We start from the raw sequence: 27401 nt of genomic DNA, 5'->3' as shown, positions 1-27401 counted from the left end.
ATACAGTATTTATCATCCTAGCAAACACAGAGCAGCCTTTTGCAATTTCTTTATATCACACTATGAGCTCCTTTTTAAGCCTGAGGCAGCCAATAAATATTAATATCACAGACATAGGAAAAGAAGAGCACATGTTGGATGTTGAAGATGACACCATAGATATACATCTAATCTTTAAAGAATTAGAAAAGTTACTCATCTCTGAGGTGAAATACAAAGGAGAGATAACTTTTCTCCAAAAATGTTTGGAATTAAAGATTATTCCAAAAGGGCTATTAGTGCACAAAGAGTGTGCTTTTCCAATCTCAGATACTCTTGCTGAAAAATGGAAAAATACATTATTACAAACTTCACAACAGCTGATTAAGCTAATTATAGAGCACAGAGAAACACAAATCATACAGATTGACTTAGACATTAAGGAAAATGAAGTCATTATTCTGAACTTAGAAAGTTCAGGATTAGAATGTGAAGAGATTGCACATAAGAAAGAAAGTCTAGTGAAAAAAGTAATTAAAATAAAGGAAGATATTACAAAAAAGAAAACTAAGAAATTAATAAGGGAATTAGAAAAGAAAAATAATGAAGAAAAGGGTGACTCTGAATCAAAAGTAAATTTAAATGGGGAAAATACCGATACCCACAATGAAGAGAATGAATCTAACACATGGACAACAGTGACATACAATAAAACTAAGAAAGATAAAACCAACTTCCAAGACCCTGAAAGACAGCAATACACACCACATTATAGGAACAATATGTCAGAATACCATAATGACAAATCAGAACACAACTCGAGACAAACTAACTATAGGAATGACTATAATGCTCACACCTACAATAAGAGACAAAGACACTTTGAAAATAACTATAGGGGGCAATATGCACCTAGTAGACAGAATCTATATGAAAGGCCATATAACAATAACAGAATAAGTACTAACCACTCTGACCATAGAAGAGAGAGAAGAGATTATTATACAAATAATTTCGATGAAAGAGGAAGAGAACGGTATTATAGAGGGAGATTTGCACAAGCATATTGGAGAGATTCCGACTACCCGGAAAGAAATTGGAGATACCAAAACTATCAGGAGCGGGGATATCAACGAAGAAACAATAATAATTACCAGCAGAGGAGTAACTTCGTTGGAAGATCTACCTACGGAGAAATGCAAGAACAAAGCTTCAGAAATACAAATATCTATGAGACCCCCCCACGTGAAAGGAGACAACAAGGTCCAAGAGAAGAGCCTCTCAATGAGAGAGAAAAGGAATGGACCAAATCCCTAAGGGGACAACCAACAACCAGAGAAAAGAGGACTGGAACGAATAGATCAAATAACCAAATAAAAACAGATACACCAGCATTACAACACTCCTCATCCTCCACTTCTTCTTTTTTAGAATTGGAACTCCAAAACCACAAAAAAGGAGAACAAAACCAATCCTCCACACGGGTAAAAACAAGACCCATAGAGGAAAAAGAGGAGGCCTAAAGACAAAGAAAGTTACAAATGAAATAAATCACCAGACAGGTGATGATTCTGAGAAAGGGATATTCAATCTAAGTTCCCATAAATTGAACGAAGAGGAAAGATCCATCCTAAAATTGGGCTTATCTTTCGCCCCTTCTAAATGTCTGGATAAATTCACGACATTCATAAACACAAAAGAATTTATCAGAAAATTAACTCTGAAAAGATTTTTTCTGAAATCACCTTTGGAAAGGATGGGCTATGGTTTTCAAGGATATACTCAAACTCAACAAATGGATGGCTACAAACATACCAACCTGAAGCCAAAATCTACATTCTACCCTCTGACATACAAAGGGACAGCACTCGAAACATTCGAGACTGTAGTATGTAGAGAGATACGAGATATAGACAACAAGAAGCTCAAATTGAAAAACAAAAACCTATCGAATAAACAAATCGAAATCGTTAAAAAGTTGGAAGATAACCACAATCTCATCATTAAGCTGGCTGATAAGGGCGGTGGGATTGTGGTAATGAACAAGACAGACTACAATAAGGAGATGGAGAGGATTCTGGGTGACCAAAATACATATGAAAAACTGAAAGAAAACCCGGTTAATCTATACAAAAAAACACTGACAAACCTTTTGAAGGGAGCAAAAGAAGAGAATATTCTGAATGAAAAAGAGTATGATTACATAAATGTAACATTTCCAAAGACACCGATAATATATCACCTCCCCAAAATTCATAAAAGTTTGAACAACCCCCCTGGAAGACCAATAATCTCAGGGATAGGGTCTTTAAGTAGCAATCTATCGGAGTATGTGGACAGACATCTCCAGAAGCTGGTCAGAGAACGCCCATCATATATAAGGGATTCTACTCAAATAATCAATCTACTCGAGGATATAAGTTGGGAAGAGAATTACATCCTGGCAACTTGTGACGTGACTGCGTTATACACGAGTATTCCCCATGAGGAAGGACTGAAAGCTGTAAAATTTTACCTGGAGAGAGAGGAAGAGATCCCAGAAAGACAATGTGAATTTATACTAGAAAGTATAAACTATATTCTACATCACAATTACTTCAGCAACGAAGGGAAATTCTACCGACAGATATGTGGGACGGCGATGGGGACCAGGTTCGCGCCGAGCTATGCCAACCTCTATATGGCCAAGTGGGAAGAAATTTTCTGGGAGTCATGTCCTGCAGGCGCGGATCTGGTCCTCTATCGCCGCTATATCGATGACATCATACTTGTGTGGAGAGGAACACAAGAAGATCTTGAATATACCTTCAAGGTGATGAACCAGAATGAAGTAAATCTTCAGTTTACATACGAATGTAGTCAAAAATCTCTTACTTATCTAGATCTGAAAATAGAAATAAAGAATAATAACATCGAAACATCAACTCACTTTAAGCAGGTGGACAGCAACAATTATGTCCACCAAACCAGTTGTCATCACAGAAATTGGAAGGCAAACATCCCAAAGGGACAACTTCTACGGATGAAGAAAAACTGCTCAGATCCACAAAAATGGGAGGAACAAGCCCAGTTAATCAAGGCTAAATTCATCGAGAGAGGTTACAACGAACATCTATTGGATCAGAAGATAGAAGAGGTCCGAAAAATTGAAAGAAAAGAACTAACCAAATACAAGGATAAATCCAGTGGGAATAATGACAACGAAATCCTGGATATACCATTAATAACAGAATACAGTGAAAACAGTAGGGTTATCGAAAACATCTTTAGGAAGCATTGGAACATATTGAAGGATGATGACATCCTAGGAGAAAAACTTCCTCAACGACCAAAGTTCGTATACAGAAGAACAAATAACCTGAAAAACAAACTAGCCCCAAGCATCAAAAAGGTCAAAAAATCTGGAATAAAAGATGTATTTGGGAAAACAATAAAAGGTTTTTTTCCCTGTCACACATGCAAGGCATGCAAATGTGGCAAAAAATCCACAATGTTCCAATCACACAATAATAAAGAAAAATACAAAATCAAAGAACTAATAAAGTGTCAAGATAAGGACGTCATATACCTCCTTGAATGCCCATGCGGTCTCCAATATGTGGGACAAACGTCCAGACCACTGAGAGATAGGATACGTGAACATTTGTTATGTATCGAAAAACTCAATAAAGAGACCGCATTATACAAACATTTTTCAGAAAAACATCAAGGAAACATCAAAACACTCACATATATGGGAATACAAAAGGTTCCCAGGGATTGGAGAGGAGGAAACCAGGAGAAAAAATTACTCACTGAGGAGTCAAAATGGATATTTCGCCTTGACTCCCTCCACCCTAGAGGTTTGAATAATAAAGAGGACCTGTCTCATCTATTGAACCTAAACTAAGGATAACATTGAACTAGTAAGGCTATGGGAGTACACCAGAGGAAACGAGAAGGATCATAGTGACCCTCCAGACAACACACCTCAGGGAATTAAGAGCTTCCTAGGAAACTCTCATACATATAACTGTCCCCGGCCACATTTCTGCTCATATCCAAGTAAGAGAATTTGACTACCTTAAGAAAACATTTCATCATAAGAAGAAAAACATCAATAAGAGGATTATAACTATAGAAAAGAAAAAATCCTGAATAATGCCACGTATATCCCACCTTGAGAGAATGAAAGTACAGATGAATAAACATCAGAAGCTAAGTGTAAATCCCTCTCCCTCTATATATCATCTCTAAACCTGTCTCTCAAACTGTCTATCTAGCCCCTAAATGTGGTAACTAGTTAAATATATCAAATATATCAAATATATTAAATATATCAGATTGCTAACTTAACATTGGCCCATTAAAAAGACCTATTCACCGCATTGATATTTACCATCATACAGATATGATGATAACTATAAAAAGCTCATATTTGAGAACACTTATAGATTCTAATATATAACAACATCAGAGAAGGGAAAAGATTTCGCCTATAGTTTATTCAGAAACTCTAATGAATATATTAGCTTTGATGATTATGGTCTATTTGTGAGACCTTCCCCACTTGATAACTCCAGAAAAAGAAATCACATAGTTACAACCAGACATGGGGTTTTAATCCCATTTAAAATGGCCCTTACGATCGGCCCTCTAATACCTAATAAAGGGGTATATACAGATTTCCAACAAAAAACCCACTATACCCAATACACACAATAGAAAGAACATCTAATATATTAGAGAAGAATCATTAACCCAGTCCTCTAAAAATATAAGCTATAATAAAAATTTAAGCTATAATTTAAGCTAAAATTTAAGCTGGATAATCAGAAAGAATTAAAAAAACAATAATTATTAATAAATTACCGAAGACCAACAAGAAAAAGTATCTCATAAACCCCCCATTTTAAACAGATAAGAAAACAACAAAGCACGGGTCTATTGAAATTTCTATATACCATCAATATGTCATTCTACTTTAAAAATGTCTAATACAGCATAAGATTGAAGAAATAAAATGCTAAGAATGTAAAAAGTATGTATAAAAGTATGTATGTACTTGTTGCAATATTTATATAATTTTTATTGCTTTAATCGCTATTTCTTTTTATTTTTTTATTTTTTATTTTTATATTTTTTTATTTTTTATTTGTTATGTTATATTTACTTTTCATTATTTTTCAATTTTGACTGTGACACACAATGTCTATCCCACCTTTGACTGGACCGCACAAAAGAACATATCCAATTCACAATTAACATACACTGAAAATAGTATGGAAACCGGCACTAAGAAATATTGGACCAATAAGAAAAGGGAACTAATACACACCCCCACATGTAAATAGGTAGTTGGAGTCTATTCACAAGACTGAAATACACCACCAATAGTAAAAGGCATAGAACACACGCCCTAAATCCGACCAATCAGATAACTAGAAAATCGGAACTCATAGGAAAACATTAAATATACCATACCAAACTATATGGATTTAAGATACAAGTGTTTATTCCAAACTATGAATAAAAAATGCCAATAGATAAGCCCTTTCATATACGATATTAACTAACGATCGTCACCCGAAACCGGAAGTGGGAAACTGCACTTCCGGTCATACGAAAATCAACAAGGGTATAAAAAGAAGCAAAAAATTAGCTAAAACCAGTCTTGATAAAGGTCAATGCCTGACCGAAACGCGTCGACTGGTAAGTGATACTCTGATAGGGAGCTATTTTGTAAAACGTCTGCACTATTATTGTTCTTGTATCTTTGACAGAAAGGATCAATATGGCAGATCACTGACTGACCGATTGGGTCATCACTTAGGAGTCTTATCTACATCTAACACTTGGGAGAAAAAACACTGGGAGGAATACCACTACATCTGTTTGGGACAAACAAGTACATTTATTCATTTTTCATTTTTCATTTTTTAATTTTTCACATCTGACATTCTCCACTGTTGTTTGACTGTTCACTTTGTTTCAGGACTATTTTGGACCTTTTTTTGGATTTTTATATTTTTATATTTTTATATTCTAAATTATATTTTTTATATGGTTTTTTTGGAGTTTGCCATTGTACACTAACACTACACAATTTAACGATTGCTAGTTGTGTTCACATCATAGGTTTACACTGATCTTTACACTGTTCTTTGTTAACCTTTGTTTGCACTTTATTATTTCACACTGATGTGTTAATAAGAGCACCCACACTCAATCAAACAACATTCAATCCATTTGCTTTAAAGCACTGTTAAGATACATAGCTTGTATCATTGACTCACAACATATCATATTTCCAAACCAATCGAAGTACTGATAAAATCAAGTTTTGGATACATCTGTTTTTACTGATTGCTTTTACATTTTGTTTTAATTATTGTAAATCTTGGATCCAGGATATATGTATATATTTTTTATGTACTCTAGATATATTTTAACTGTTTTCTATATTCATTGTAATAAATGATATAATTTCACTTAGACCCAGCCTTGTCCTTTTGGCGCTTTAATAATAACTTTTCTTTCTGAATATCCACTTTTCTGACCGCTAGGGGTCAATTTATTAGAGCAAAGGGTCCCTTTTAGCATTAGGCGCTTAGTGTCCACCCAGATACCTTCTACATTAAGCACATTATAGTGGTTCAGCCCTATTTAGACACGGTAGATAGTGTGGGTTTAGGGAGTTGACTACAAATTAAGTGTGCTTTTATATGTTACCTGGTCAGTCGAGTCCAACAAAGTAGATCGGTGCATTATCTGCGGCCAAGATGGTGCACCCTACCTCCTACTTAAAGATCATCTACTCTACTGTGTGGTGATAATTGTTGGCTTCTTAGAAAACTCCTTGTGTCAATCTTATTTATCCTTTCTATAAACATAAGTTGATGTGATGATGTTTGAGGACCTGGAATTTTTGTATTCACACTAACTAATGACAATAGAATGGAGCCAATCTTTTAAAATGAGTACTGAAACTACATGCTTACCTGTTATGAACATTTTAGTTAACCTAGCTAATTTAGAATCTTGGTGTTGTTCCACGGTGTTACGCATTTATTAGAAGTACAATGGTTGTCAGTTTCTATAGTTCTCTATATTATACCAAATTGTATATCTTTATTACGATACATATTAGCTATTTATAGGTTATAAATTAAGTGTCATGGTCCAAAAGTGACCTATATCACTCTATTTTCTTCACCTCCAGCTATTCAAAATGTATTACGTGAGTTCATTAGTAGCCTATACAATACTTGGGAGGTTCCTACATTTATATATCATTCTAGTTTACCTCCGTCAATACTGGTTACCACATGTGGGTCCAAAAGTGGCCTATTAATTACAGAGGAGGTTCAAATAAATATATAAAAGGAGGTTTAGGGTGTATTTGCCTATCTTTTCTGGGTTTCCAGGTTATTATTTGAATATGCTTGCATTGAAGTACCTGTATTACTCACTGTGTTGTATATATATATATTTATATATATATTTTTTTTTTTAATATGGTACAATTTTTTTTAATTATACCTGTTTGTATTGAACTGTGGCAAACTTTATTGGTATTGTAAATTTTCCTACTGACCTCAATAAAATAAATAAATTTAATAAAAAATTAAAAAAATATACAAAATATCATAAGCGTGGGAACGGTCATTAATGATAGAAAACCATGCTTCTGAATGTTAAAAAAACTACTTTATTGTCGTACTATATTGACGTAGCCGAAATATTTGAGCTGGAGCGTTATAAACTCAATGATTATCATCACTTCATGGACTCTATTGCTTCATCTCTCTCTAACAAAGACTAGAGTGTTTACTTATAACCAGTTATAATATTGTTTAGTAGAACATGTTTCTACCAATGTACACTTTACATTGATTGTCTATTTTACTTCTTTGTACATATGTAAAACCTATGGACAATAAAGCTTGTTTTTGGGAAGAATTTTTTTTTACATAGCCGCCAAATCAAAAGCTGGAAGAAAGCGCATCACATACGGCTTACACGTTTCGGGAATCTCCCGTAATCATAGCCTACTTCATGCACACTCAAATTAGTTTGAAAAACACTAAAAACCATTCTATTGGTTCGTAAGCAGTGCTACTCAACAACGACACCTGTGTGGACAATTTAACCTTATGAAACCTGAAAAGGAAAATGTTCATTTGAACTGATGAGTTAGAAAAAACACACAGTATCAGCAGGAATTTCTAGCACATATATAGAAACCTTATACAAGAAAACAGAAAAACCTCCATAGGTCTGTGTCTAAATAGTTTGAATACATTTAAAGGTTTATAGACCTGTAGTTCAAAAGACCCATTGTGACTATATAGGGAGTTGAGAATAAGATCTCAAAAACATTATGCTGTATCTATCAAAGACATTACTTTTTTCGTATGTATGCTTTACATTCAAAACTTGACAAATATATTACCATTATATACACAGAACAATTATTTACTCCTTAAAAAAGATCATTCAAAATTGTATACAAAAACTTGTATGAAGATACTTGGCATTTTAATGGTAAGTGCATTGTATTTTAAAAATTTGCACAACAATATGGACTAAAGAGCATAATTAAAACAATAATGGGATGAGCATTAAAGTACCTAAGGACTTCTGTAACAATATGGGCAAAAGACAAAGGTGACCCATTATACCTGTCTACTGTAATTCCCACTGTACATGCAATGAACACATGCTATGGGAATCACAGCAAACATATTAACATATATTACTGAACTATTCCCAAAAATGTATGATATCGTACCTTGAATTGAGGCCTTCAGGATATCTAGTTCTTAATTTGAACATCCAGAAAATCTCTCTCTTGGCAAGGAGTTTATCAATATCTCCCCCTCTCTTGGGTACCTTAACGTCTTCAATGGCACACCATTTCAACGTGTTAAGATTGCCTTTGTGTTTCTCCTCAAAGTGACGTACTAAAGGGGCAGTTGATTTGCCCCTACCAAAAGTAGAGAGATTTTGCCTTATTCTGGATTTTATATCTCTAGAGGTGAGACCGATGTACTGTACCCGACATGTGTCACATTTGAGCATGTAAATAACCTGGGTGGACGTACAATTCATAAGAGTTTTGATAGGAAATCTTTCTCCTGTAATGTAAGAGCTAAACTCTTTAGTCCTATCCAGGTATTCACATGGTCTACACTTTCTGTGACCACATCCATACATGCCTCTACTTGTAAGCCTAAAGCCACTATTCAGTTGTACTTCTCTCAATTGTGTCGGGGATAACATAGATCCCAGAGTTGAACATTTTCTGGAGCTGCACCTGATCCCTTGTTTTACTAGGTCAGTAAGCTTGTCGTCTGCAGCAAGAATGGGAAAAGTCTTCTTTATTATGTTTGCTATTTGGGGAAACTGTGTACTGTAACTAGTTGCAAAGTTTACACCTTCAAATGTTCGCTTATTTGCTTTGTGTCCTTGTAATGGGATCCTCTCTGTTTAACTTCAACTTGTTTTCTAGCTGTGGTAATGACTTTCCTAGAATAACCTCTATCTCTCAATCTGACCTCAAGATCTTTCACTTGTAGATTATAAACCCCTTGTTCCAAACAAGTTCTCTTAAGACGAGTAAATTCCCTTTTGGCAACAGCTGCAGCTGTATGCCTGGGATGACAGCTCCTACCATGTAGGAGGGAATTCCCAGCTATAGGCTTCCTATAAACTCTGGTGACTATTCTGCCATCTCTCAATCCAATTAGGGACAGATTGAGGTAGTTTATGGTGGAAGAATTGTTTTCAAAAGTAAATTTGAGCCCAACCTGGTTATTGTCGAGATAATTAACAAAAAGTTAAATGTTTTCTTTAGGGCCACTCCATATGAATAGGAGGTCGTCGATATACCTCCGGTACATCATGATATCACTCCTGAAGGGGTTTCTATCTCCAAAGATATGGAAGAATTCCCACCAACCTAAAAATAGGTTGGCGTAAGATGGGGCAAATTTAGCTTCCATCGCTGTTCTACATCTTTGGAGATAGAAAACCCCCTGAAATAGAAAAAAATTATGCGGAAGTAAAAACTTAGCTACCCTCAAAATAAATTTTTGAAATTCAGAAGTATATTCTGTAAACGATTGTAAGAAAAAACCCAATGCCTTTATTCCCTCCTCATGGGGTATGGAGGAGTACAAAGACACTGCATCCACCATAGCCCAACAATATGATTCCTGCCATGTTTGGTTTTGTAGTATATTAAGGATATGTTTAGTATTCCTAGCATACAACTGTAAGGAAGTCACCAATGTTTGTAAAATGAAGTCAAGCCACTGGGATAGATTTTCTGTCAAAGATCCTATCCCACTGACTATTGGGCGACCTTGTACATTCTGTAAAGATTTGTGAGTTTTTGGAAGGTGGTGGAAGAGAGGGATCCTAAGAAATTGTACATTGATGGAATTGGCAGTATTCTCATCGAGAAACCGCTCCTCCAAACCATCATCCAAAATTTGGTAAAGATGGTATGGAGAGAATTAACAAAAGTTCTGAGATAGGCTTTGAGATCTTCATTCACTCTCTCAGTCAGCCCATTAGTCTGACGATGGTAGCCAGACGACAAGGAAATGGTGGTTTCAATCAACATGCAAAAGGCTCTCCAATAGTCAGAGATTAATTGTGGACCTCTGTTGGAAACAATATTCACAGGGATGCCATGAAGTCATACCACATGTAACAGAAATAGAGACGATAACTCTTGGGCAGATGGCAGTTTCTTTAAGAGTACAAAATGAGCTGGTCTGGAAAATCGATCTACCACAACCCAGATAACCGTATGAGGGTCAGAAGGAGGGAGGTCCACAATGAAATCCATTGTTATGTGTGTCCAAGGTTGTTTGGGAATGGACAATGGTTGGAGTAAGCCAGGAGGCAAGGATCGAGGAGTCTTATTGGCAGCACAAGTCGTGCAGGCTTTCACATAATCCTGAGCGTTGGTCCTTATGGTAGGCCACCATACATGCTTGGAAAGAAGCTTAAAAGTTCTTGTTTAACCAGGATGTCCTGAAAGTTTACTATCATGAGCCCAGGATATCACAGGGGTGTGTAGGTTCAGAGGTACAAAGAAGATGTCTGGAGCCGCGGGGGCTTCAGGAGGTTTTCTAGACTGGGCACGTTGCAGTCTTTGGAGAAGAGAGGTGTTAAGTTGAGCAACCACACAGGAGGGGGTTATGATATATTCATTAGGAGCATCAGAGGAATCACTTGACTGAGGAAACTGACGGGAAAGGGCATCAGACTTTTTATTCTTGGTCCTAGGAAGATAAGAGACCACAAAGTTAAAATTCAAAAAGAACAAGGCCCACCTGGCCTGTCGAGGATTGAGTCTATGAGTAGTCACAAGGTACGTCAGATTCTTGCAGCCAGTGAGAATCTGAATGGGATTGGCGGTACCCTCTAGCCAATGACGCCATTCAGTCAGAGCCATCTTAATGGCTAAGAGTTCATGATTACCCACATCATAGTTTTTCTCTGCAGGAGTAAAGCGCTTGGAGAAAAAGGCTACAGGGTGCAACTTGGAGGATAAAGGATCCTTTTGGGTTAGGACTGCTCCAGCTCCAATCTCGGAGGCGTCAACCTCTAAAGTGAACTGCAGATCAGGATCAGGATGGCGGAGCACAGGAGCAGAACAAAAGGCCTTTTTCAGGTGAGAGAAGGCATCCACGGCTTCGGAGGCCAGATTTTGCAGTCTCTGTTCTGTTTAGTTAACTCAGTGAGGGGAGCAACTATTTGGGATAAGTCTTTTATAAACTTGCAGTAATAATTAGTAAACCCCAAGAATCTCTGTAGTTCCTTTAATGAGGTGGGTTGAGGCCATTCCAAGACTGCGGTGAGCTTAGAAGGATCCATGGCAAAACCCTCCTTCGAGATAACATAGCCAAGGAACTGGATCTGAACTTGGTCAAATTCACATTTCTCCAGTTTGGCTACCAGGGAATTGCCTCTGAGTACCTGTCTCACATGTTCATTATGCTCCTCAAGGGTGGAGGAGAAAATAAAGATGTCATCCAGATAGACGATGAGAGTGCGATTGAGGAGGTCACGGAAGACATCGGTGACAAATGCCTGGAAGACAGCAGAGGCATTACACAGCCCAAAAGGCGTTACAAGGTATTCGTAATGCTTTGATCTTGTGTTGAAAGCAGTCTTCCATTCATGCCCTGGGAATATACGAACAAGATTATATGCCCCATGTAGATCCAACTTAGTGAAGTAGCAATCATTCTGGAGCGAGTCATAAAGTTCAGTGATTAATGGAATAGGATAGCGATTCTTGAAAGTAATGTTGTCTAGGGCTCTGTAGTCGATACAGAGTCTGAGCCCACCATCCTTTTTACTGACAAAAAAGAAACCAGCCCCAGCCGGAGAAGAGGAAGGGTGAATAAAACCTTTAGCTAGGTTCTCTTGAATATAATCCTTGATGACCTTGGTTTCAGCTTTGGACAGTGGATAAGTCCTCCCTTTAGGAAGTGGGGCTCCAGGAAATAGGTCAATCTTGCAGTCGTAAGGATGGTGGAGTGGCAGCACATCAAATAAATCTAAATAAATATTCCTATAATTAACTAAATTATTCCTATTTAAAACTAAATACTTATCTATAAAATAAACCCTAAGATAGCTACAATATAACTAATAGTTACATTGTAGCTAGCTTAGGGTTTATTTTTATTTTACTGGCAACTTTGTATTTATTTTAACTAGGTACAATAGTTATTAAATAGTTATTAACTATTTAATAGCTACCTAGTTAAAATAAAGACAAATTTACCTGTAAAATAAAACCTAACCTAAGTTACACTAACACTACACTATAATTAAATTAAATCCCTAAATTAACTACAATTAAATAAATTAAATTAAATTATCTAAAGTACAAAAAAAAACACTAAATTACAGAAAATAATAAAATAATTACAAGATTTTAAACTAATTACACCTACTCGAATCCCCCTAATAAAATAAAAAAGCCCCCCAAAATAATAAAAAGCCCTACCCTATACTAAATTACAAATAGCCCTTAAAAGGGTTTTTTGCGGGGCATTGCCCCAAAGTAATCAGCTCTTTTACCTGTAAAAAAAGTACAATATCCCCCCAACATTAAAACCCACCACCCACACACCCAACCCTACTCTAAAACCCACCCAATCCCCCTTAATAAAACCTAACACTAACCCCCTGAAGAGCACCCTACCTTGAGAAGTCTTCACCCAACCGGGCCGAAGTCCTCAAAAAAGCCGGGCGAAGTGGTCCTCCAGACGGGCAGAAGTCTTCATCGAAGCCAGGCAGAAGAGGTCCTCCAGACGGGCAGAAGTCTTCATCCAGACGGCATCTTCTATCTTCAAAAATTAAATTAGGGATTTAATTTAATTACAGTGTAGTGTTAGGTGTAATTGTAACTTAGGTTAGGTTTTATTTTACAGGTAAATTTGTATTTATTTTAACTAGGAGTGTCTCTTAGGCGAGCGTATTGGTGCCGGCGAATGCAGGTAAGTTGATAGGTTGATAATAGAGGCCACTGACTGTACAGGGGTGGACTAACAAGTCTGGCAATTCGGCCCTTGCCCCACATCTTAGAGGGCCCGCCACCATCATGCAGCACTAAGGATTTTTTATTAAAAAAATTTTTTGGCTGGAACTTTTTTTTTAGGGGGGTTCACGGGTGCGGGGGGGGGTCACAGGTGCCACTGGGGGCGGGGGAGTGGCTTCATCATGCTCCATTTCAGACCCTGTCACATTCTTTATAGTTCTACAGCACAAGGAATGTGACCGGAGAGGAAGAGGGAGGAGCATGATGAACCCGCCCGGCAGTGCAGCCTAGGACAGAGGAGGAAGAGAGCGGGAAGACAGCAGATGCAGCACTATGGTATGCAGCAAATTTGAAGACAGGAGTACTGGAGCTGCATCTCTTGCACTCTTTCCCTGCCTGTGAGTAAGAGTCTCATCCGTGTGCTAACCCCGCCTGACACTGTGCAACAGCAACTACAGAAGCTCCTTACCCGGTGAGGAGGAAAGATTAGTCTGTGCTAAACTGCCCAGGGAGTCATGCAGTAAGAACAAAGCCTGATACAGTAAGTGCTAGGTAGGAACTATAAGAGTCCATTAGATTTTGTTGAAGAGACTCAAAAAGAAGATACAAAAATTAAGGCACTTACCTGTTACTTCTGAAGAAACGGAGGACATTATTTTAATGTTTATTTGTAGTGCTATGTAATGCCAATGATGGAGTACTGTATATTAAAATGGTTTGCTTTTTTAGTTCTATTACTAGGGTAGTAATCTTCTAAGTTCTTGGTTGTTTCATCCCTGAATGTTTATCCATATGTGAGCTGCCAAGCTAGTTTGGATTGGGGTAGCATGACGTACTACCCCTGTAACAATTAACATGCAATCATATTGGAATTTTTATTTGTAATGATTTACCTTTTTAATGTGTATGGAGTTGTATGTCATTTTGTTTAATTAAGAGAATATGCCTTGTTAATTGTTTGTTTGGATTAGATGCCTCTTGCTCTCTGGGTATCTAGGGTTATATGTGCAGTTTTTAGCAAATTATATGTATATTTTGTCCCTTGAGGGTTTATTTGGGTATGGTGCCTATGTATTTATGATGTGTTTTTTGGAGGTTTATTCAATGCTGCAAGCATCTCTGGCTGTTTATTTTCAGTAGTGCACCTTCTTGGTTGAGTTGCATTGACTCTTTATGTATGAGAGTGTCTTTAGCTATTTGTTGAAGAGGACCCCACTGGAGTTTATTTGGGGCAGCGTGTATTTTTATTTAACAATTTCATGTTGCTAGATTTTTCTTCAAAACATAATAGTTTGTTTATCTAGTATAAGTGACATATGTATATATATATATATATATATATATATATATATATATTATATGTATATATATTTTTTTTTTTATCAAGTTTTTTCACACGCAAGTAACACAATCACTCAGACCATACTCATGTTTTGGTATGTCAGTAATAATATGCATTCCCCTAACATAGCCAGGGAACATACTCCCCTTTCCACTGAATAAAACATACTATAAAGAATGACAAGTGTGAATGACAAAGTGGAATGCCCCTAGACTTTAATGGGATATCAAATAAAAATTCTCAGAGCAACAATCTTGGTGACATATCTTATTGTGATCCATTACATGTGCCAGTCTTGAAGCTCTGAATTTTCATACTGGGAGCTGCCATCTTGGAGCTCATATTCGTACACCTTGTGACAGTAGCAGTGAGTGTACATTCACAGATCAGTGGTGAGCTTGGCTTTTTAACAAATGTATCTGCACTTCAGGTTTGCACACATAATACAGAGAGGGGGTTTACATTTTTTTTTAAGATTTATAACTGGTTTAAAAGTTACATAACGTATAAAAAAGCCACATAAATAATATAAAGCAATGCAGTTATTACAGAGATGTTAAGCTCCCATTGTGTATCATGGACACTTAACACAAAGTGCACAATTCAGTTGCCAAAAAAATTGGCAACATAACTGATCTGTGAATGTGCACCACTTTTGCCACAAAGTTCAAGAATACCTAAGTTCCAAGATGGTGGCACCCAGCAGAGCTGCAGGCATAGGAAGAAAAATACATTCATATGGTGAGTAGTAACCATGTTATTGTAGTTGTGGCCCCACCAGGGGACATCCCTTCATGGATAGTACAGTGTAAATCATTTCAGTGGTCTGAGAGAAAAATATTTTGAGCAAATTTAATCTAAGGGGTCTATTTAACAAGGGCCGAATGGTCCCTGTTCCCCTTGTTTCGGCGCAAGCCTTCAGGCTCGCCGGAAACAGGAGTTAAGAAGCAGCGGTCTGAGGCGGCGTATAGCAATCTGCACGATCATGTACGATCGGGCTGATTGACAACCCCTGCTAGCGGACGATTGGCCGCGAATCTGCAGGTGGCGGTATTGCACCAGCAGTTCACAAGAACTGCTGGTGCAATGATAAATGCCGACAGCTTATGCTGTCGGCATTTATCGATGTGCGGCGGACATGGTTCGCTATAGCGGATCATGTCCGCTCGCACATATATAAATAGACCCCCTTGTCTCTTTCAAGTCTCCATAAGTCTCCATAAGTCATGAGCCTCAGTGGTTTCAATATACACTAGCTTATTTGATTTCATAATGGATTGTGGAAGGAACATGTGACTTTTAAGAACTTTTATGAAGGTTAAGTCAAAAGCATAGTGTATGCTATTTTATATATGGTATATGTTTTTCATACACATTCCTTAATGATCTGTTTGCAGAGTTTTAACAGTGTGGCACATCTTTTGTGACCAGCTTTGCTAGGAAAGGTCTGAATTTTAATTATTCCTAAATGTTTTATTGCAACGTTTTTTCATTTTTATTCCATTGTCCTAAATAATATCACTGCTATGTGTTACTAACAGCTATGACGGATAATATCACTGCTATGTGTTACTGACGGCTATGAGGGATAATATCATTGCTATGTGTTACTGACAGCTATGAGGGATAATATCACTGCTATGTGTTACAGACAGCTATGAGGGATAATATCACTATTATAATGACATGCAGCATCTGTAATATGATAGTTTCGTTTTCTCTTGTTGTCCCCTTTAAAAGACCATATAACTCCCTTATTAAAAAAATTATTTTTAACCAAGCATCACATGACCCATGGTAAGTTAAAGGCTCTTTTTATTTGTACCCTCAAAACTCCAGCTGTCCTCCATCAAAATACTGGACAATCTGTGATGGGCACAATGATAGTTGGGTAACACAATGTCACACCTAACAGCACTATCTTAGCCCCAATGTTAATTATTTTCTTTGCACAGGCACTTGTTAATTTGCAATATTTAAAAAATTGTCTCTTTATATGGCAATTAAAAACATAGTGGGGGAGAGGCATATGAGATGGGAGGGGCACAGGAGATGGGAGGGGCTATAGGGTAGAGGAGGGGCAGAGGAGGCAGGTAGGTGGAGCAAAGAGGCGGTGGGGGGCCCTGCCACACTTTTGCCTGGGGGCCCTGGTTGGTCTCAGTCTGCCCCTGCTGACGTAAGTTACTGGCAGCGCCAGAAATGTGTAGTTGCACACATTTCTGAACCTCACCACTTTTTCCAACTTATGGCAGTTTATCATATGGCAGCATGTGTTATGTGAGTCACCCGATGTGCAAGGTGAACTTACGGGCGACGTGGGTTTCAGCAGTTGCGCTGAAAAATACGCCACATATGTATTCTCACCCTTAGATTGCACAGTTGTAAAATGAACAACTAGTAGTAAATATAAAAATCTCCATTACAGACTTTAACACTCCCTGCTCTAATAATTAAAAACTACATTTTCTAAGGTCAACATTATAGCAACACATTTTGTTTCTATAAAATGGTATATCTTTCCCAGTGAGGTATGTCATTTTTCTGGTTAAACATTTTTCAAATAAGATAAATAATTTTATATATATATATATATATATATATATATATATATATATATATATATATATATATATACACACACACACATATATATATATATATATATATATATATATATATACTGTATATATATATGTTTCATGATTACTAAACGTGTATACAGTTATATCATTCTTACTGTCCATTGACAAGATATCATTCAGCATTATTCTGAGAAATATCACAGTGTGTCTTACAACACATCATGATATCAGAGGAAAAATAGGTATAATCTGTAAACCCTGCAAGCTTAAAGGGCCACTGTAAGTAAATATTTTCTATGCCTGTTACTAACTAACTACCCCAAATACGCTTTTTATCAATAGCATTTCATTAACATATCCCTACCGTATATCAGAAATCTTGTCTGCAAATTTAATTGTTTTCCAAACCCACACCGTGGGTATCCTTTGCTCTGTACCAATCCGTTTACAATACCTAGGTTTCAAAATGGCGCTTTAAACACAAAGTTATTGGTTTAAGTATTTTGAACACTCAGTGCTGAAAATAGTGGGCAGGATAACGTGACATCATCGGCGAATAAAATATATAACTTTTAGAACGTTATGAAACTTCGTTTTGGAGAAAATATAGGTCAGTAGGTTTTAATTAATGTTTATTAACTTTAATATGTTAGTTGTTTAGCTTAAAAATTATAACAGAAAGTAATCCTTTAATGTACATATTTGCAATGTTCATCAGGTTGTATTCTATATATTCATTGCAAGAGTTTTCAGCCAATGACTGCACTTCCCCTCACACACCCACTGTGGCCCAGCACCTTCCTACAGCTGCATAACAGGGGTGTGTCGTGGGCATAAAGTACAAATTATTATAACTCTCAAGATAAAGGGTGTAAAGGTAAAGATCTGCAGCAAACATAGCGCAGTCAGCAAATGAGGGGAAAATAAGTTCAAAAAAGGTTCAGCTGCTTATTCGTATCTACTGATCTGGTCAAAGCTGACACTAAATGATGACATAACAGCCAGCGGCACAATTCTTTCACAACCATTATATGCTTTTCTATGGAGATAATAAGGGCTGATATGAGTGTTATCTAATTTAGTTGCCTGACATGTATTAAAGGAATCAGAACATTATGAATATTTTTTTAATTTTTTTATTACAGGTGGAAACTTTCACTTGATAACTTGTCAGTGAATCAATAATGCTGCTGTCTTGTCATTCTCATCATAACCTGATAAAATCTTACCCCATGTTTTCAGATGCCTGGTGCTTAGCGGAGATGACCATTTGTGTATATTGAGAACTGCAAAGGGTACATTTGGGATGTATTTACTAAAATACTAAGCAGTGCACTAAATAGAGTAATCACACTAAATAGAGTAATAAAAATAGATCTATAGTAGGTCTGATCCTTTTTGTCAGACTTCATGTTTTTTTATATGACAAGCCTTTATCAACAACAAGGCTTTCCTTACCTCTCAGTAGATGGTAAACTCTGTGCTGGACAAGATTAGGACTTGGGAGTTGCTACTCACCAGAGCAATAACACCCAGAGACTGATTCATCCAACTTAGAACTAGAAAGCTACCATGCATGGGACATAACAACCTATACAAATAATTTATAAAACACAATACAAATATTTTATTACATCTCTGCACTTGATCTATCCCTGCAGAAGCCTAGATTTAATCAAACTCTGGAAATGTGAGCTTGTCAGCGAACAGACTGAATTTATTATAAAAGGGGATTGAACCTGGAGTTCCCAGAGAGGAACTTCTCATAGGAAGATTTAGAATATAGTAGAAAGCAGCTTCTTAAAGGCAACTTTGTATCAAAGTAGGGAAGCTTTAATGTGTAGCTTAAACATTCTCTACTGCACTTTGATAATACTTAAGTCCCAAATGTTGCTGATCGCCTATAAGCGGTAAAATGTCATTTCTAGCTACTCCAGTTACTCCTAAAACCTCTTACATTTGTTTAGAAACTTTCTTCTAACTGCCCAAGAGCTCCTAAATTTAAAAATGTGACTACAGTTTGACTCCCTAACCATAACTTAACGGTGTCCTGATTCTTTTTTGGTTCTTCTCTATTGTCCTCCTTCCTCCACCTATCTGGTTATATGTGTAGAAGAGTTGAAGATCAAACCCATCTTGGACTCCTGCAGACATATCAGTAACCAATTGCCTCTCCAGATTCTGAAAAACATTCTGATTTGGTATCTTTCTTGACTGCAAATGATATCAGCCTTCAGACTTGTACTGATATATTATTATCATAGAGATGCAATCATGGAGCAGAAGGTAAATAAAAGGTTTATTAACACATCTGGTCCCTCCAAGCCAAAGTTGCTGATGTCCCCATTCACCATTGTCTTTACCTGAAGGAAAAAAAGTAAAGTGCTTCTACTAATTCCTTGGATAGAACAGTGGAGCAAATAAGAACAACACTACAACAAGTCTCATGATCTCTCATTGAAGGGTGGTACTTTGAGGAACCCCTACTTAAAGAAATGGTGGTTCATTCATTAAAATAAACTTCCATTTGAGGTGGTAAAGATAAACACTGTCACCTAGATTTGGATTTTGGCGTTAGCCGTGAAAACCAGCGTTAGAGGCTCCTAACGCTGGTTTTAGGCTACTGCCGGTATTTGGAGTCACTCAAAATAGGGTCTAACGCTCACTTTTCAGCCGCGACTTTTCCATACCGCAGATCCCCTTACGTAAATTGCGTATCCTATCTTTTCAGTGGGATCTTTCTAACTCCGGTATTTAGAGTCGTTTCTGAAGTGAGCGTTAGACATCTAACGACAAAACTCCAGCCGCAGGAAAAAAGTCAGTAGTTAAGAGCTTTCTGGGCTAACGCCGGTTCATAAAGCTCTTAACTACTGTACTCTAAAGTACACTAACACCCATAAACTACCTATGTACCCCTAAACCGAGGTCCCCCCACATCGCCGACACTCGAATAAATTTTTTTAACCCCTAATCTGCCGACCGCCACCTACGTTATCCTTATGTACCCCTAATCTGCTGCCCCTAACACCGCCGACCCCTGTATTATATTTATTAACCCCCCAAACTGCCCCCTCAACGTCGCCTCCATCTGCCTACACTTATTAACCCCTAATCTGCCGACCGCAAAGCGCCGCCACCTACGTTATCCTTATGTATCCCTAATCTGCTGCCCCTAACACCGCCGACCCCTATATTATATTTATTAACCCCTAATCTGCCCCCCTCAACGTCGCCTCCACCTGCCTACACTTATTAACCCCTAATCTGCCGACCGGACCTGAGCGCTACTATAATAAAGTTATTAACCCCTAATCCGCCTCACTAACCCTATAATAAATAGTATTAACCCCTAATCTGCCCTCCCTAACATCGCCGACACCTAACTTCAATTATTAACCCCTAATCTGCCGACCGGAGCTCACCGCTATTCTAATAAATGTATTAACCCCTAAAGCTAAGTCTAACCCTAACACTAACACCCCCCTAAGTTAAATATAATTTAAATCTAACGAAATTAATTAACTCTTATTAAATAAATTATTCCTATTTAAAGCTAAATACTTACCTGTAAAATAAATCCTAATATAGCTACAATATAAATTATAATTATATTATAGCTATTTTAGGATTAATATTTATTTTACAGGTAACTTTGTATTTATTTTAACCAGGTACAATAGCTATTAAATAGTTAAGAACTATTTAATAGCTAAAATAGTTAAAATAATTACAAATTTACCTGTAAAAGAAATCCTAACCTAAGTTACAATTAAACCTAACACTAGACTATCAATAAATTAATTAAATAAACTACCTACAATTACCTACAATTAACCTAACACTACACTATCAATAAATTAATTAAATACAATTGCTACAAATAAATACAATTAAATAAACTAGCTAAAGTACAAAAAAATAAAAAAGAACTAAGTTACAAAAAATAAAAAAATATTTACAGCAGATTAGGGGTACATAGGGATAATGTAAGTAGCGGCGGTTTACGGAGCGGCAGATTAGGGGTTAAAAATAAAATGCAGGTGTCAGAGATAGCGGGGGCGGCAGATTAGGGGTTAATAAGTGTAAGGTTAGGGGTTTTTAGACTCTGGGTACATGTTAGAGTGTTAGGTGCAGACGTAGGAAGTGTTTCCCCATAGCAAACAATGGGGCTGCGTTAAGAGCTGAACGCGGCTTTTTTGCAGGTGTTAGGTTTTTTTTCAGCTCAAACAGCCCCATTGTTTCCTATGGGGGAATCGTGCACGAGCACGTTTTTGAGGCTGGCCGCTTGCGTAAGCAACTCTGGTATTGAGAGTTGAAGCTGCGTTAAAAATGCTCTACGCTCCTTTTTTGGAGCCTAACGCAGCCTTTATGTGGACTCTCAATACCAGAGTTATTTTTATGGTGCGGCCAGAAAAAAGCCGGCGTTAGTTTTTCGGGTCGTTACCGACAAAACTCCAAATCTAGCCGTGTGTGATAATTGAAAAATGCCTTAGATAAGCATATCGCTATCCAGCAAACTAATTAAAGGATATAAAACTGAAATGTAAACATAGGAGCTGGCCCATTTTTGGTTCAGAACCTGGGTAGCGCTTGCTGATTGGTGTCTAAATGTAGCCATCCAATCAGCAAGCGCTACCCAGGTGCTGAACCAAAAATGGGCCGGCTCCTAAGCTTACATTTCAGTTTTTTAAATAAAGATACCAAGAGAACAAAGAAAAATTGATAGGAGTAGATTAGAAAGTTGCATAAATTGCATGCTCTATCTGAATCTCGAAAGTTTAATTTTGACTAGGCTATTCCTTTAATAGTGTCTTAAAATTGCATTCTGCAACTGTAATTTTGATTTTCCTATCTCTTTATACTTTATAGGAAATATGGGTTGACTTAATGGGCTGATGGTCAAAGCCTGGGAAAATAGATTTCAAAGATGCTTCCTGTAGCTAGCATAAAAAAAAGTTGTTAGTTTTAAAGCATTCTTAAATTATCTTCTAATTCAGTGGTTGGTAAACTTTTCCTCTAAAGGGCCAGATAGTAAGGGCTTGATTATGAGTTGAGCGCATATTTGCGCTTCCACAAACCCATGATATTCACTCAGTTTTGTTACATCCGCGAGAGATTATGGGTTGGGAGCATAAATATCGCTCCCTTACGATTAAATCCTCACACTTAACATACATTTGTTTCCATATATATTTAAAGAGATATACATGTTAATAAAGTTGTTACAGTAGATCCCTATGTAAAAGCACTTTCAGACTGTTTTTTTCTAACTCAGACATCTCCTAACAAAGACCTCTTATAACTTCCCGTGCAATATTTTTGTTAAATAAATTTTATTAGACTGTTAATATGACTGTTACTGTACTGTACATTGTATTTGTGATGTAATTTGTGACACTTTTTAGGTTTACTTTTTAGGTTTACGCTATGGTTAACACCAGCTTTTCATAAACAGTGTTAACCAATGCGCAAATCGGGATTGCGACGGCGTGATTGCATTTACTTGTAACTAGAAAGGAAACAAATTTCTTCAAAATTTACTGATGAAATTTAAAATATTTGACACATATTATAGTGTGCACAGTGATAAATGCACCACAACCACATACAGAGGCCTATTTATCAAGCCGTCAACCGCAAATACGCTGGAATTCCGCAGCGTAATTTTGGTGAGCTTGATTCGCCTCATTTATCAAAGCCTACAGACCAGCAAAAGTTGAAATCTGTGACGTAACAGGCGATCCGCCGGTCTCAGTCCGACACAGATCGATGCTTATGTCATTACAGATGTTCCGAATACAAATTCGGCACTATCTGACAACTTTTGCAAGTTATCAAACTGCTAACAGGTACGCTTGCCACTATTCCGGCCGAGCATACCTGATTTTCAATCTGCCGCCCTGGAGGCCGCGGATGCCATAGGAATCAATGGGAGTCTGAAAGCAGCGAAAGCTTAAAGCTTATGTTTGCTGCTGCCCGATATCCCATTGATTTCTATGGTAGAATAAAAGTTATGTTTACACCTAACACCCTAACATAAGCCCCAAGTCTAAACACCCATAATTTGCCGCCCGACATCACCGCAACCTAAATATAATATATAAACTCCTATCCCGCTGCTCCCTGACATCGCTGCAACCTACATAATGTTATTAACCCCTATCCCGACACTCCCCGACATCGCCACAACCTACATAATGTTATTAACCCCTATCCCGCCACTCCCGGAGCCCACCGCAACTAAATAAAGTTATTAACCCATAATCCGCCAGCCCCCCACATCGCCATAAACTAAATTAACCTATTAACCCCTAAACCTAACAACCCCTTAAATTTACATTAAATATTAACTCATCCCTATCTTATAATAAATTTAAACTTACCTTTAGATTTAAATTAAACTATATTAAACTAATAATTAACCTAACCTAACTGTTATACTAAAATTACATTAAACTACAAATTAAATTAACTATATTATATAGTTAAAAACCTAACCCTACTCAAATAATCTACTATTAAAAATTACAAAGTTACAAAAAACTAACAACTAAGTTACACAAAATAACAAACACTAAGTTACAAAATAAAAAATAAATTATCAAATATTTAAACTAATTACACCTAATCTAAGAGCCCTATGAAAATAAAATAGCCCCCCCCCCAAAAAAAAAACCCTAGCCTACAATAAACTACCAATAGCCCTTAAAAGGACCTTTTGCAGGGCATTGCCCCAAAGAAATCAGCTCTTTTACCTGTAAATACAAATATAAACACCCCCCCAACAGTAGAACCCACCACCCACACAACCAAATGAAAGCCTAATCTAAATAAACCTAAGCTCCCCATTGCTCTGAAAAGGGCATTTGTATGGGCATTGACCTTAAAAGGGTATTTAGCTCTTTTTCCTTGCCCAAACCCCTAATCTAAAATTAAAACCTACCCAATAAACCCTTAAAAAACCTAACACTAACCCCCGAAGATCCACTTACAGTTTTTGAAGACCCGACATCCATCCTCAACGAAGCGGCAGAAGTCCTCAGCGAAGCCGGCAGGAGTCTTTATCCAGACGGCATCTTCTATCTTCATCCATCCGGCGCGGAGCAGCTCCATCTTTAAGACATCCGGCGCGGAGCATCCTCTTCTTCCGACGTCTTCTTTACAATAAGGCAAATTGAAAAAATCCTATTGGCTGTTGCAATCAGCCAATAGGATTTAGCTTACATCATATTGGCTGATCCAATCAGCCAATAGGATTGAGCTCACATTCTATTGGCTATTCCAATCAGTCAATAGAATGCGAGCTCAATCCTATTGGCTGATTGGATTTAATTTTAGATTAGGGGTTTGGGCAAGGAAAAAGAGCCAAATGCCCTTTTAAGGGCAATGCCCATACAAATGCCCTTTTCAGGGCAATGGGGAGCTTAGGTTTTTTAGATTAGGTTTTTATTTGGGGGGTTTGGTTGTGTGGGTGGTTGGTTTTACTGTTGGGGGGGGTGTTTGTATTTTTATTTACAGGTAAAAGAGCTGATTTCTTTGGGGCAATGCCCTGTAAAGGGCCCTTTTAAGGGCCATTGTTAGTTTATTGTAGGCTAGGGCTTTTTTATTTTGGGGGGGGGCTTTTTTATTTTCATAGGGCTCTTAGATTAGGTGTAATTAGTTTAAATATTTGATCATTTATTTTTTATTTTGTGTAACTTAGTGTTTTTTTTTTTTTGTAACTTACACCTAGATTACGAGTTTTACGTTAGAGGCTATGCGGTGCTAATGAGCAGTTTTCCCTCACCGCTCACTTACCTACAGCGCTGGTATTACGAGTTTTCAGAAACCCGTCATTAAAAGACAAGAAGTGAGCGTTGAGCAAAATTTTGCTCATTACCGCACTCCAATACCAGCGCTGCTTAAGTCAGCGGTGAGCTGGTCGTACGTGCTCGTGCACAATTTCCCCATAGGAATCAATGGGGAGAGCCGGCTGAAAAAAAGTCTAACACCTGCAAAAAAGCAGCGTAAAACTCAGTAACACAGCCCCATTGATTCCTATGGGGAAATACAATTTATGTTTACACCTAACACCCTAACATGAACTCCGAGTCTAAACGCCCCAAATCTTACACTTATTAACCCCTAATCTGCCGCTCCCGACATCGCCGACACCTATATTATACTTATTAACCCCTAATCTGCCGCTCCGGACACCGCTGCCACCTACATTATACTTATGAGCCCCTAATCTGCTGCCCCCAACATCACCGTCACCTACATTATATTTATTAACCCCTAATCTGCTGCCCCCAATGTCGCCGCCACCTACCTACACTTATTAACCCCTAATCTGCCGCCCCAATGTCGCCGCCACTATAATAAACATATTAACCCCTAAACTGACGCACTCCCGCTTCGCAAACATTAGTTAAATATTATTAATCCCTAATCTGCCATCCCTAACATAGCCGCCACCTACCTACATTTATTAACCCCTAATCTGCTGCCCCCAACATTGCCGCCACTATATTGAAGTTATTAACCCCTAAACCTAAGTCTAACCCTAAACCTAACATCCACTAACTTAAGTGTAATTTAAATAAATCTAAATAAATATTCCTATCATTAACTAAATAATTCCTATTTAAAACTAAATACTTACCTATAAAATAAACCCTAAGCTAGCTACAATATAACTAATAGTTACATTGTAGCTATCTTAGGGTTTATTTTTATTTTACAGGCATGTTTTTATTTATTTTAACTAGGTAGAATAGTTATTAAATAGTTATTAACTATTTAATAACTACCTAGCTAAAATAAATAAAAATTTACCTGTAAAATAAAACCTAACCTAAGTTACACTAACACCTAACACTACACTATAATTAAATAAATTAACTAAATTAAATACAATTACCTAAATTAAATTAGCTAAAGTACAAAAACCCCCCACTAAATTACAGAAAATAATAAACAAATTACAGAAATTTAAACTAATTACACCTAATCTAATGGCCCTATTAAAATAAAAAAGCCCCCCCAAAATAAAAAAAACCCTAGCCTAAACTAAACTACCAATAGCCCTTAAAAGGGCCTTTTGCGGGGCATTGCCCCAAAGAAATCAGCTCTTTTACCTGTAAAACAAAATACAACCAACCCCCCAACAGTAAAATCCACCACCCACACAACCAACCCCCCAAATAAAATACTATCTAAAAAAACCTAAGCTCCCCATTGCCCTGAAAAGGGCATTTGGATGGGCATTGGCCTTAAAAGGGCAGTTAGCTCTTTGAGTGGTATCCCATTCATATATGTTATGTTGTGGATTGCCGTGGGAAAGAGAAACAATCTCTCCGGTTGGACAGCCTCTCCAGACGCCACAGAAGGAGGGGATCTGAGGAACAAACTTCATGGTTGTGTACAACCGATGCGCATATCACACAAAACGATCTTGTGAGTAATACCCAGGGAAGGGGGTTCTGTAAAAGATAACTATCAAACGGATTACACTTAGAGCGTGCTGCGGTTCTCTATCTTCATATTTTTCAGCTATTTGGTAAACGAATCTTTGATGGGACTGTGCTGAGAAGCTGCAACATAAGACACGCTGAATAGAAGGGATACAGAAGACCTTCACGGTTACCTTTTTTTCAACACTACACCTTATATAAAAGGGACATACTATTGAACACTTATGAACATTTACAAAGTGCAAAGTGGAAAAGTATTTTTAGGGAAATAGCATTATTAGATATATATGTTATTACATTTTGTCGGCTCTGAATTTACAGTTTGAATTGGGTGGTAGCGCACTATATGCTTTCTGTTTTTTTTCAGTTAGCTCTTTTGCCGCCCAAACCCTAATCTAAAAAATAAAACCCACCCAATACACCCTTAAAAAAAACCTAACACTAAATCCCTGAAGATCGACTTACTGGGAGACGTCTTCATCCAAGCCAGG

The sequence above is a fragment of the Bombina bombina genome, chromosome 2 (assembly GCF_027579735.1).
Source record: "Bombina bombina isolate aBomBom1 chromosome 2, aBomBom1.pri, whole genome shotgun sequence".
Taxonomy (NCBI): domain Eukaryota; kingdom Metazoa; phylum Chordata; class Amphibia; order Anura; family Bombinatoridae; genus Bombina; species Bombina bombina.
The sequence above is the reverse complement of the archived record's forward strand: the minus strand, read 5'-3'. Positions refer to the sequence as shown.